Genomic DNA, 14,716 nt, shown 5'->3' on the forward strand with positions numbered 1-14,716 from the left:
GTTATAATCTTATAGAAAGCACTTTAGAAATGATTTTATACGTACTAGTAAAAAGGGTAATAGGTCTAAGATCCAAAAAACTCTCAACATGATTCGTTTTAGGTATCAAAGAAATAATGGTGCTATTATGCATATTGTTGACCTTACTTATATTGAATTTTCCAATGGTATTCATGATATCTTATTTAAGGAAAGTATTGGATAACCCTCAGGGCTCGGAGCTTTTACTACAGATAACTCACATATAGCATCAATGACTTCCTCTTAAATTATATCTCTCAATAGAAGTACCTTCATTTTCTAAAATATGCTTAAAATCCAAGTCCTCTAGAAAAGGAATGTTGAAACAATCTTCTTTGAAAAGATTCTAAAAATGACTAATGATATTTTTTTATTATGTTTTTATCATCAATGAGCTCATTAACATTAACAACCAAATGTTTGATATGATTTTTCCTTCTTCTATTAAATGCCATGCCAAGGAAAAAGGAAGTATTTCAGTCACCCTCTTTCAACCACTGAACTCTGGGGTTTTGTCGAATAAATCTTTCAAGCATGATGGGTACTTGTTCATACTCAATTTTGGATTTAATCCTAAGAGATTTCTGCTCTTCATTAGATCTATGCCTTTCTTATAATCGCTCTACTGAATGGATGTCATGAAAGAGTTGTTGCTTCTTTAAATTAATATTACCTAACCCTTCTCTATTTCATCTTCTTAAGATCTTCTTTAATGCTTCAAGTATGAATCATAAATAGAACTAGGAGAACCACTGAATGTAAAGGAGTTCCACCAATTTTGAACTTTTTCACTAAAACCGGGGACAAGGAACCACATTGCTTCAAATATAAATAGAGGATAATCCCAAGAAGCATCTATTTTGTCAAGTAAAAGTGGAAAATGATCAGATATGGGTCTTGACAGGGATGTTTGAGTGGAAAGAGGGAACTAATGTTCAAAATCTGGAGAAGTTAAAAATCTACCAAGCCTACACAAGATAGGGTTATCTTCACCACTTTCCAAGTGAATCTTTCCTCCTTGAGCGGAAGATCGATCAATTCGTGAAAGATTATAAATTCATGAAAATCAAACATGCGTTGAAATGTTCTTCTGCAGTGTTTCTTCTCTTTACATCTTCTAACCACATTAATTAAAGTCGTCACCTGATGCCCAAGGTAATACATGCCACATTGATAGACGCATTTATGTGTCTATTTTTATCTCAATTATGTATATTGTTAGTGCTCGATTTTGTATTTATTATGGATTTTTATGTCTTTGTAGGTGTTTTTGGAGGAATAAACATTCTTGGAGAAATCGGCTTGAAAAGTTGTTAAAGGCACTCCGGATGACATATGCCATATGGACCCCCGTTGTGGATAAGGGTAAACCAGATGATAAGGGGGACTCCAACTCTATTTGCACCCCATACATTCTATTTCCACTCCACGGCTAATGGCACCCCTACCCTGGATAAGGGGAAACCATATTCAACATTTCAAAAACCAGGTTTTGGCCGAAAATATCTTTGCAGCCGAACAGATTTTAGGGTTCGAGATTTGGATGGTTTTTAATGAGATTCAATTGTTGATTTTGATTGGGATTGATCTGTTAGGCTAAAACAGGCTTGATATGCGTGATATGTTCGACCAACTTGGGCTGGGTTGTTCATATGAAGCAACCATATTTGACGGGAAAAATGGTTAGTCAACATCGTTGTTTATGAATTGGAGATTGATGAGATTTTGTTGGAGTTTGAATCGAAAGTGGACTGGGAACGACGTGTAAAGATAAACCAAGACTGGTATGTGGTTCATATTCGATTAAATTGGAGTGCTTAATTGGTTCTCGTGAAAACAGAATAAGAGGATCTATAGTCGGGTTATGTTGATTGGCGTGGAGGAGTTACGCGAAGTATTAAGAGTGTATCGATGGCAAGGGTGCTATCCTACCGTCAGGAACGAGTTTGGTAAGAGTTTTAACAACTCAACAGATGTGTAGAAAGAAAAAAAGTAAATATAGGAAGATTTTGATATATCTCGACAAGCCATGGATGGTGAGCAAGTTTTGGTTTGTTTCTGGTAAATACGTGGAATTTAGGAAAGAATATCTCCTCTAGATTTTATGGATTCGATCCTGTTATATCAAAGAAGAGTTTGTACGAGATGTATATTCGATTCTATCCAGTTTGGGAGTGTATCGACGGCTGCATATGCGTAAACAAGAAAACAGAAGTCCGAAACTTACGAGGGAGGAAAAGAGAAATTATTGAAGATATTTGCGTGATATGTTTCACTGTTGTGTATAAAGGCTAGTTTGGTACTGCTGTGAATTTTAGAAAAGCGCTTTTCTGTTGTGTTGTGTGTTGCTCTGCTGTGCTGTGGAAATAAATTGGCATGACGTTTGGTAAACTATAATTTAAAAAGCATTGTGCAATTAACAAAATGTAAATTCTGTTTGGTAAACTGGTATTTGCAAGTGCTGGTGATGTAGTTAATGACGAAAATAGACTTATTTCAAAATTTAGTTTTAAATAGAATTTTATTATAATAAATTATATTTCTAATTTTAATATATTTAATATAATGTAAGTAATATTTATTTTATTATTTTATTTAATTATTATTATTATTTTTTTTTATTTAATAAAAAAAATTATGATTATGGTTTGCTTAGAAAATATTATTAATATTGATTAAATATTTTATTATTTTATATAATAATTTTTAATTATTATTGTATTTATTATTTTATATAAAAAATGAAAAAATAGAGAAATAGAATAAAAATTAGAAATATAATGTTAAATGTATAATATTTGAGGGGTAAAACTTGTCTTTATAATAAATTAATAAGGTTAAAGCCTGCGATTGTGTTCGTAGCAACTCTTAGTTGTGGGTGAGATCAGCTAAGGGAATCAAGTGCGCAACATCCTGCTGAGATCAGCGGCGTAGGAGCATAACTATACCTTGTATCAGTGGGAGATTGATAGGGGTTCAACTATAGGCCAGTCTGAAGTTAGTTTGTAGTAGGCTAGTGTCTGTAGCGGCTTAATACAGTGTGTTCAATCTGGACTAGGTCCCGGGGTTTTTCTGCATTTGCGGTTTCCTCGTTAACAAAATCTCTGGTGTCTGTGTTATTTCAATTTCCGCATTATATTGTTTTATCTTTATAATTAAAATAATACAGGTTGTGCGTTTGATATAATCAATTGGAAATCCAACCTTTGGTTGTTGATTGATATTGATTGATCCTTGGACATTGGTCTTTGGTACCGTTCAAGTCTTCCTTGTATTTGATTAGTACTCACAGTTTCTGTTTGAGGAAATCAAATAAGGATAGAGATATAAACTCGTCGATTTACTTTTAAATGATTGAGTCTTGTTGATTCTCTTAAAAGTATATTCGGGTTTGTCCATACAGATTGCTAAACGAAATATTGGGTGTTGTTGTTAGACCCCCGCTTTTTCAATTGGTATCAGAGCAGGCAAACACGTTCAAGACCTAATCGGTCTGTATTTGTAGCGATCTGACTCTATGGACAAGAGTACTATCTCTGATAAACGCATCTCCAATAATAAAAATTCTCTCTCGTCTAAATCTATTAAAGAGAAAAACTATTCAATCTCGAATATAGAAAAACCTTATGGGTCGACGAGACAAAAACGATGACATAGGTGTTCGTGATTACCCTTCGAAAGAGACCTCCTCTTCTAATGAATGGGATACAGCTAAAGAGAGTAAATTGATTCTAAATCTGTTTGGAATTCAAGCTGTTAGATTAAATCAGTGAAAACACCATGTCAATGTTCTTCTTGGTATTGTAAGAGATTGCAAAGCTCATGGAAACACTGAAGATCAATCCTCATGCGTGACTCTTGAGGCCAGCCGCGAAAAGGATGCCTTGGACATTGAACACCGGTTGAAGAAACTCTCTATTCAAGGATCTTCAAAGCAATCTAATTTGCCAAGAACTTCTGATAGTCTTAATTCAGAAGTAAAAATAGATGTTCCTATTGCTTCCACCAATGATGAACTTGGGACATTCTGTAGTAGAGACAAATATCCTTATGATGATAGGACATCTTCCTCTAATTTTTCTGGTGATCATAAGATGTGTCTTGTGTGTGAGACCAAGAATCTGTTAGACATAAGAGAAACTCTAAGTTGAATAAAGATTCCCTTGTTCAACTCCAACACAACACACCCTAGACTTGATTCTCAAAGGTGTGGCTGGCATCCGTATGATTGAGCCAATTGGTTTTTGTACCTATCCTGTGTATGCTACCGGGAAAGTCAGTACAATGAGTTCCTCCTGAAAAAGCGGGGGTCTAACAACACCACCCAATATTTCGTTTAACAATCTGTATGGACAAACCCGAATATACTTTTAAGAGAATCAACAAGACTCAATCAATTAAAAGTATATCAACGAGTTTATATCTCTATCCTTATTTGATTTCCTCAAACAGAAACTGTGAGTGCTAATCAAATACAAGGAGAACTTGGACGGTACCAAAGAACAATGTCCAAGGATCAATCAATATCAATCAACAACCAAAGGTTGGATTTCCATTTGGTTAAATCAAACACACAACCTGTATTATTTCAATTATAAAGATAAAACAATATAATGCGGAAATTGAAATAACACATACACCAGAGATTTTGTTAACGAGGAAACCGCAAATGCAGGAAAACCCCGGGACCTAGTCCAGATTGAACATACACTGTATTAAGCCGCTACAGACACTAGCCTACTACAAACTAACTTCGGACTGGCCTATAGTTGAATCCCTATCAGTCTCCCACTGATACAAGGTACAATTATGCTCCCACGCCTCTGATCCCAGCAGGATGCTGCGCACTTGATTCCCTTAATTAGCTGATCTCACCCACAACTAAGAGTTGCTACGAACACAATCGCAGGCTTAACAATAAACAAATCTGTCTCCCACGGAAAAGTCTATCAAAGAGGATAAATCTGTCTCCCACAGATAAACCCTAATTCTATTTCGGATTTCGATTATAAAATCCAGGTGAATCAGAAACCAATTGATAATCCGGTCTTATATTCCCGAAGAACATCCTAGATTAATCAATCACCTACTCAACAATCCTTCCTGACTACACAGGCGGTTTGTCGAGGAATCACAAACAGAGAGACGAAGATGTTTGTGATAACTTTATCTTTCCTATCGGAGAACTCTCACGATCTCAAGCCAATCAAAGATTCTACTCGAACGATAGAAGATGCAAGATCAGATCACACAACTACGATAAAGTAGTATCGGTCTGGCTTCACAATCCCAATGAAGTCTTTAAGTCGTTAACTCGAGTTTAGAGAAGAAACTCAAGAGTTAATGGAGATCGACTCTAGCGAGCGCACTAGTAGAACACACACTACAAAAAACCTGAGTATTCGCAACCATACTAGTTTAGTTGCCTAAAATGATATTTTAGTTGCGAAACAGAAAGACAACAAATGGTAGTTGCCGAGCTTAAGTTGCCGTATGGGTTGTTTCCAAATGTTATAGCAACTACCAAAACCAACTAGTTGCTATGCGCACTTTTGGAAACTTAAAGTTTGGTTTCCAAACACGTTACTTGTTAAGTGCGACAAACTAAACCTACTGGTTTTTGGAGTTGTTAGTCACTTGCCAAAATCTTAAACAACTACATTTTCGTAGTCGTCAGGTGGTTGTCAAATAATATGGCAACTACACTAAAACATTGTTGTGAATTCATTTAACAATTAATTCGGTAGCAGCCAAATATTGGGATTTCATAATTGTTATAGGTTAAGGCAACTATGGTGCAGTTGACAAATAGTTGTCGAATTGTTCAACGACAAGTTTGTTAGCCGGCATATAGTTCCCAAATCATTCCAGAACTGTGGTGGCATCTAATATTTTGTAGGTTTTTCCAATGAATAATATTGTAATTAATATCATAATTACTATGGTAATAAATGTCTTCCTTAATATGGTAGTTAATAATATTGTAATTTTAATTAATATTGTAATTTAATATCGTAATTAATTTGGAAATGAATATCGTAATTAATAGGATTGTAATTAATGTGGTGGCATATGGATAATATTGTAATTAATATCATAATTACTATGGTAATAAATGTCTTCCTTAATATGGTAGTTAATAATATTGTAATTTTAATTAATATTGTAATTTAATATCGTAATTAATATGAAAATAAATATCATAACTAATAGGATTGTAATTAATATGGCAATTAATATGGTTGTTAATTTTAGTAGCTACCTTGCACCTGCCAGAAATTATAGCAACTAGGGGTGGCCTAAAAATTCCGGTTCTGAGAAGAAAAAAACATATGAACCAAATTAAATCAAAATATTAACTTCATAATTATTAAATTCAATTTACATAGTCATCTCTCTGTACAAAAATTACAATTTCATTTTTCACAAAAAAAATAAGAAAAATATATATATATGCAATCTCTTAAAATAAATACAATCCCATGAAAACCTATGGACCCAACTGCAACAACTAAAAAATACCAGTGGACAAGCCTAAAAAAACTAGGATATTCATACTGCAGCGACCTAATATTTTAGATATGATTTTTAGACTTGATGGAGCATTAATTCCAGATCTGGTTCCTCCCTGCGAAATTGACAAACTTGAGTTCTGCATTTAGACGCAAGCAAATAAAATACTAAGATTAGAATTAACTGAAAACATAAAATCGAAATCTAACATTTTTAACAAAATAAAATCTAAGTCGAGCAAAAAAAAAAGATACTTCTTCTGCATAAAAGTAAATTATATCTAAATTTTTTGATATTAACATTTTTTCCACCGTTTCGATTAAATTCAAATAAAGTAAAAAAAAATGACAAATGAAGAAGAAGAAGTACCGTGGTGTCGACATCTCCTTAAACAGACTGTTAAGACCCTCGTGCAAATGAAATCACCCACAACAGCTTACGAATGACTATTGGAAGAAAAAACATAATTTTTCTGCTCAGTTTCAATATTAACAATACCACCACCACTTCCTCTTATCATTAGTTCTTCTAATTATCATTTTTTAGTAATGATCTTCAAAACCCAGAAAATACGAATAATGAAAAAAAATGCAGCCTTGACGAATACAAGTTACAGGTATAATTATAATGAGCTATCTTCAAACAAAGATGGAGAATGGGTGGTTGTGATGGTGATGACTGTTGATAAGAGAAAGTGAGATAGACACAGAGAGACAAAAAGAGATTTTATCATTGTAATGTTTGCTAAGGAAGGGTTTATAGCAGAGAGGGTGAGGGATAAAGGGAGGTGTAGAAGAGAATGTGAAAAGATTATGGTTAAGATTTTCTTTCTCTTTTGAGCATAATATAGGAGTAAAATGAGACACCCGACCACGAGAAAGATCGGACGTTCAAGAACGAATCAGCAACGGTTTTCCATAAAGATGTATCTAGGGCCCTGATTATTCACGCGTGCATTTAAGACGTGCATATCTCTTGGTTACATGTTACATGGCCGCTATACGAGCATTAACTCCAACGTTGTTTTTCTTTTTTTTTGTTGTTGATCAAGATGTTCAAAAATATCCAAGGGTTCTGCTGGCTATATAGAAAACTAGATGGTGCCAATTTTGTATCTTTATTATGGCACTATTTTGCACTACATATATACGTGAAGAGTCAAATTCAATGACTTATTCCGTATCAATTTTTAGTGTAACAAAAATTTAAAAGAAAATAATAAAAATAAGTATCGAATATGCATGAAAATAATTTTGTGACATGTTGTCTACTTTAACCACAAATGTAATGTGCGGGTAATGAATATGAGGGAGTTGTATAGGAAACTATTGGATTTCCTGCTTAAAAAATTATCTAATTTGGGACTTCTTAATTTTTCTTTTCATTTTTAATTTTTTTAACTTTGAAAGAGTTGAAATGTCATCGTACCGAATATCACAGGATTGCTTACCATTTGGGTGATCAGTCAGCCAGGATGGAATGCATTTTTTTTGTTGATGTAATATATATTTTTTGCTTATATAAAATGGTACCCGCCCCGCTAGGATTGGTATCACCTATAGAAACCATGGAAAATTAGACCAAATGGCAACATATTATACTCCTTGTAGATGGTGAAATTTGGCGGACGGGTAAACCAATCAATTCGAGTAAATTTTGAGACCGGGGGTAAAGTGGTAATTTTAAATATTATGGGAAAAAAGGTCATTTTATAACTAGAGATAAAAAGTCATTTTCATCAAGTATCGAAGCAGGGGCAAACTGGTCATTTTACTAAAGGTCGCGCAAAAAGGACGGAAACGATCATTTTGGAGTTTTCTCAGCTCATAAAGTGGTTCGAAAGATGAAATACACCCTTGTTGCCAGAGGATGAAGTTTTTACTCGATCAGAGTCCTTGTCGCCAAAAATCAAGTTCAACCCCCAACTACAGCCCTCATCGCCAAAAGTTTAGTTCAGCCCTGACTACAACCCTCGTCCTCAAAAGTCAAACTCATCCCTGACTACAGCCCTCGTCGCCAAAGGTTAAGTTCATCCTCGGATACAACTCTCGTTATTGTAAGACAAGTTCAACCTTGTTTTCAACGATCATTGTTAAAAGACAAGCTTAACCCCCGGCTTCAGCTCGCTACGAAAAGACGATGTTCAACCTTTATTTTAACCCTGATCGCTAAAAGACGAGTTCGACCCTAACCTGGGTTCTAGTTGCTAACAGATAAACTCATCCATGGCTTCAGCTATAGTTTCAGAAATATGTAATCATGTATCGAAATCAACTCTCACGAGACTCATCCCTTGGTCTAAAAGGCACTTATATCCATGATATGTAGCATACATCCCCGCGAGACATGTTGGTCATAATCCCACGATTCCTGTCATACGTCTTTGCAAGACACGTTGGTCGTGTAGGCTCTAAAGACTCAACAGACGTCCACGACTGACTCTTGAGCATGAGCAGAGACTTAATGTCTACGGTAAGTACGGAGTTCGCCCCAATCTGAGTTCATAGACTGATTCCGACTACATGCCCGCGAGATACAACTGGTCGTGTTTACTCTAGGCCATGGCTTGTCTAACTTGGGCCTTTCAATGATTCCTAGAACATCAAGATACATTGTCCATTTGATCCTGGGCCTCATGACAGACCCCTAAAACATCCTTTTGAGGTATACTGATTTTTTCTACCCATGATATGGACAAACTCACGATTGACCCCTAGCATATCCATATTCGATACTCTGGTCAAGGATGAGTATTTCCTAGCTCTCATTAAGTACTCCAGTATGACAACAAGCATTATTAGCCTTGATATTAGTCTACCAAACTAGAAGTGATTTTTTTCGGACCTCAAGAGATTACCATTAATTAACTTATGTAAATCTTTCAGCATATCAAAAAAGTTGGACAAATTATGGAGATATACATAAGAATATATTTTGGGATCAAATTCGGTGAATGACTAAACAAATCCAGTGAGATTTAAAGAATATCTTAAAGTTCGATATTCTAGAATATCTTATTTGTAATACCTGAATTTGAATTATATAAATGTTTATGCATACTCAAGAAAATTGAGTGAATCTTAGAGTCGATGATCTGTCTTAAATTTGACTTATGTGTATTTCAACAAATAATATTATAAGATCGCTTGAATTAAAAAGATGGATGAATATGTCTTGGATTCAACTTATGTAATTGTTTAAGTATGTCCAATAAGATCAAACAAGTTCATAAGTCAGAAAACTGTTATCGACTATAAATATTTCCCCATTCTTCTAAACTTCTGTTAATTGGAATCGACTCATGTAAATCACTAAGCATATACCATTGGAGTGAAAAGATTAAAGACTCTAATAAACATGTTGTATAATCGATTTAAGTAAATCCTTACGCGAATGACTTTTAAAGTTAAATAAGTCTTTTCTATGGAATTCCTTACGCGAATGACCTCTATGTAAATTTCGACCTCACCAATTTCTCCTGAATTCCACGTGTTTATATGATTATTTATCAATTGAAATCGAATTTATATATATGGCTTCTTATGATTTCATTATACGCCAATCTTACCTAATGTCACTCGTCTTCACTAAATATTTATATATTTCATCGATCTCTCATGTTATTTAGCACTCTGATTCCGAGTACATCTTCACCAGATACAACTAGTCATGTCTACTCTAGACCACGACTCATATTGTGTGACCATTTTTCTTCAAACTGACTTACGTAATTTCAAAAAGAATAAAATTACTAGACTAGTTAAATGATGCAGACGGATAAATCTGTTTGATTACTAGACTAGTTAAATGATGCAGACGGATAAATCTGTTTGAGCATGTTCAATAAAATCGAACAAAACTGATTATCAATTCATTTCACAAAAAATATATATTAACATGGTGAAAGTATAGAAGGGACTCCCTCCATTCGTCCCTACAAGAATGCGTATGTCATTTATTGGGCCAATAGAAAAATCATAGTCCATATATCACACGTAATGCCATCTCATCCGTTCATCATCACACTCTTATGGCAGAGATCATATTTCCACACAAAGATATCAAAGGAGATCCGTATGATATCACTTTAGCCAATAGAAACAAACAAAACATGTAACACGTTCGTCCAATGTAAATTTGCCGCCACAATTTCGTTAGGCGCCAAATTTTCGGTTAAAGAAACCTGGCGGTAAGTTTTGGCGCCTAATTTAAATGTCCCGCCAAAAGAATTTGAGGCACAGTCAAATGCCGGGAATTTTTGATACCCTAGTCTCTGTGTATTCGAGTGGGAATCCAAAATTGAAACCTAAAAGTTCAAGACACACCCCTATTTGTACAGTCTCGCCTACCCTCTCTATCCAAAGTTTTACTTCCAATTATAATAGGAACGACTTCAAATCTATCTTCATGCCGAAGAACCTTGTTGCAGTTGATGCTATGGTGAGAAAATATTTAGGGTTTCTACTTGATGGAGAAGAAGCGTAACGCCGAGAAATTTTGTTGGAGAAGTTACCAGAGAATTTAGTTTCTCTACTGACAATTAGGGTTTGAACTCGATTTAAGTTTCTGACATTGCGAATCTCTATGTACATATACTTATAACCTGTTTGACAAAATTACTCTATGAATGTTCTTTCAGATTTGGTTAAGTTGCTATATGATTAATTCCATTTGTGTTTCAGACGGAGGCTGGATTTTGGTGAGATCTTTTGAAAGAGGCTTAAAATATGAACGGGAGAAAATTTTGAGGTATTAAGTTATGATTTAGCTAACTAATGATCTCGTCAAATCTCTCTTCCTTCCGGAGAACCTTGAGAAAGTTGCGGATATGTTTGATGGGGAAGAAAAGAAACACGAGAAAGTTTGATGGAGCAGTTATCAGAGAATTTGCCTTCTCAATTGGGTTTGACCTCAAGTTAAGTTTCTGACAATTCATATGCTATTTACATATGCTTATCTGCTGTTTGATAAGATTACTCTGAGAATTTTCTCTCAGATTTGCTTAAGCTGATTTTTGACGAACTCGGTCTGTGCTTCAGATGGAAGTTTGATTTTTAATGAGATTGTTTGAAAGAGGTTAGCTTCAGAAAATGTTAGGTTAGAAACGAGATTGATTTCCATTTCTCTAAATATCTAAATCACCAAATCAAATACTGAACTTATAGCAGAGATTTAACTGATTTGGGGGTTTTCAATTTTTTTTTTTTGAAGCATGGGGGTTTTCAATTGATTGGGGGGTTTTCAACTGATTTGGGGGTTTTCAATTGATTGGGGGTTTTCAACTGATCTGAGATTTTCCATCGAAGGGAGTAGTTTGTCTAATTGACTTGTTACTTTATGGATGAAAGCTGAATTTTAATTGACTCACTTTTTAATTTTTTTATATATGATTTTTATTATTTGCTGCAGGAAAGTCTTTGGGTATAAGGACGTTCATATGGATTCTGATAATCCCCATGTCAGTTGCATTTGCTGGCAAGGTATAGTCAATATCTAACATGATTGCTTGATCTGTATCACATATTGGTGTATGTGTCAGATATTAATCCCTTTAGGAGAATTGTCTATCCTCTTTTCTATTCGTAAATCGAATGGTTGAATTTAAGATTCCTTTTCTCAGGTTCAAATTTGACTTGAGTTAGACGATTATGGAACGAATTTTGGACGAAATATAGGAACTTTAAGTGACAACTTTTAATGACTTATGTGAATTGAATTGAGAGATACAGTGTGAAGAATTGGATTAAAGAGTGAACACGTTGTATAATGATGCAACAAAGATAGTCCATCTCTATGTGATCTGATTGACTAACACTTGGGGTTTGCTATTTTCAGAAAGAGGATTACCGACCAGTTGATATGGCTTTGCTTAGTGTCCACTGGACAGGAGTAATAACATTAGAATTTGTTGCTGTTGGTATGAGAGCTGTAACTGGAACAAGGGTGTCTGCTAAGCAATCTTTTGCCTTCATGACGAAATTGGTGTGTGAAACTTCTTCCGTAGTTTCATTCGATCGATAGCTGGATATATGGCTCATCCCAGATTATTGCATTTATTTCATTTCTGTCTCTAGGAACTCTAGGTGTTGGTGTTGTTTAGGGACTTCTGGAATTCACTGAAGTGGTGAAGTACCTCAAGCATCCAGGGAAGTTTTCACGCCTTGGCGGAAAGCTTCTCAAGCCTCGAGGTACATTTAGAATTTTGGATGCTTAAATTTCTTTGAATGTACACTTGGCGTTTCATGCTATGAATTTCTTACTGAAATCCAATTTCCTATCATTAGCATAAATTTTGTTGATTTTAATGTGTAATCTGCCAGTGCGAACTGTTGTTCGGAAGTGCTTTGACTACTTGAAATTCTATAGATATAACTGCAGGTATAACCTGATTGCATTGGTTTACAAGAAATAGCACTAGATTAACCCTCAAATGTGTCACTCATTTGTTTTTTTGTTTTCTTTTATGCGAATGCAGAATCATGTGTAGGTTCATTCCATTTGCGTAAAGACAGATTGAATTGCTTATGTTTTCTTATACATTGTATGACTTGAGTGACCTAGAACGTAGTTTCTCTTACGAGACATTGGATTTGAAATGGATTGTGTGAGTTGAAAAATGATATAGTGGGTAATGTATATCTAAAAAACATTTTTGACAAATTGTTTTATCGAACTACCGCAGAGGTGTTGTTTATATTCTTTTAAGGCAATTTGTTTTCAAGTTGATGGTGATCAATTTTTTTTTTATGCACAGAGATGGGCGGCTTGGGAGAACGGCAGGTCTCATATTGTAGGGGTACATTGTATTATTAGCAGCAGTTGTATGGAGAAAACTACCATGTTGCGTTCCCATTTTGAAGCTATGGCCAAATGACATGTCTCTTTTTAGATGCCTTTATTGCTTAAAGTATCACTTGTTAGAGCCGATATTGGATAGGCATCATTTCAAAGACTAGGACAGCACAAGAATGCCATAAAATACCACTCAATGGTTTTGGTCTTTGGCTGAGAGCATGGGAAACATACTACTCCGGGACTAATGTTAGAGCCTCTAATTCTTTTGAAAGATCTCCGTACATCGAAACACTAATGTTTTACATTTTTTGTTCTCAGTGCCAGAAGTAATGCTCTAAACTAGCTAGCTGCTTTGGTTATAAATGCATACACTACCAGCCACTTAGTCTTTTAGTTCATGTCGTTTCCATAGGAGATGATGGTGATGTATGCGCCTTAAAAGGAGAATTGCCGAAACGTCTGTCACACCGAAAGATTGTGGTAACGTCCATCACATGGAAAGATTATCATATGGTAATTATCAAGGACTACGCCGACATTGCTACTGCCAAACTCCTCGTGTTAATTGATAAGCATGTTAAAGTTATGATCCAGAGACAAAGGATTATTGTTTTATTTGGAATTGGCAGTGGTAACAATACAAGGGAGTAATGTTAATTTGGATCTATTCTATACGTATTCACCCTTTTTACCTGTGTATTTAAATTTTATATACTAAAAAAGGAGAAATGTTTGTTACATGTTAGCTTTTAAACAGACTTATAACTTCATTTTCATCTTGTAGACCTGTATGTATTGGCCATGTTTTTCTGAATGACATGAACTGTTATGCAACTTCCATTACATAATTAAAAAAATGTACATTATTATCCAATAAAACAATATTGTTCAGATATTATTCAATTATAAAGCCAATCTTCGATCTGCATTTTACGACTTAGGCTTGGTTGTTGCTAGCAGACCCCAGTTGGATCGGGACTAAAGGCTGCGTTGTTGTTGTATAAAATCAATCTCCGGATTTTTTCTATGAGCTTATTGCTATGAGATTTTTTGTTTGATGTTGTGGGAAGTGTACGAATACCACGACATTTGGCTAGGAAGTTTGGTACATCAATTCAACTGTGTTTGTTCATTATCTGCAAATTGTATGAAAAACTTTATATGATACAATTGTTACTGCATAGGATAATAACTTTTATTAATGGTAAGATGACTTTGTTAAAATTACAAAAAAACTTTCTTGTAATTGTTGAGTTTTAGTGGTCGGATAAGGCTTAACAATTAACATAAAATATAGTTTGGTGTTACCGTGTTGCTCAAACCTTTGGCAATTTGAGGTTGCTGGTGTTTAGTTCCAAAGGGTCACGCAACTAGGAAATAGGTTAAT

Source organism: Papaver somniferum, chromosome 1, assembly GCF_003573695.1.
Source record: "Papaver somniferum cultivar HN1 chromosome 1, ASM357369v1, whole genome shotgun sequence".
NCBI lineage: Eukaryota > Viridiplantae > Streptophyta > Magnoliopsida > Ranunculales > Papaveraceae > Papaver > Papaver somniferum.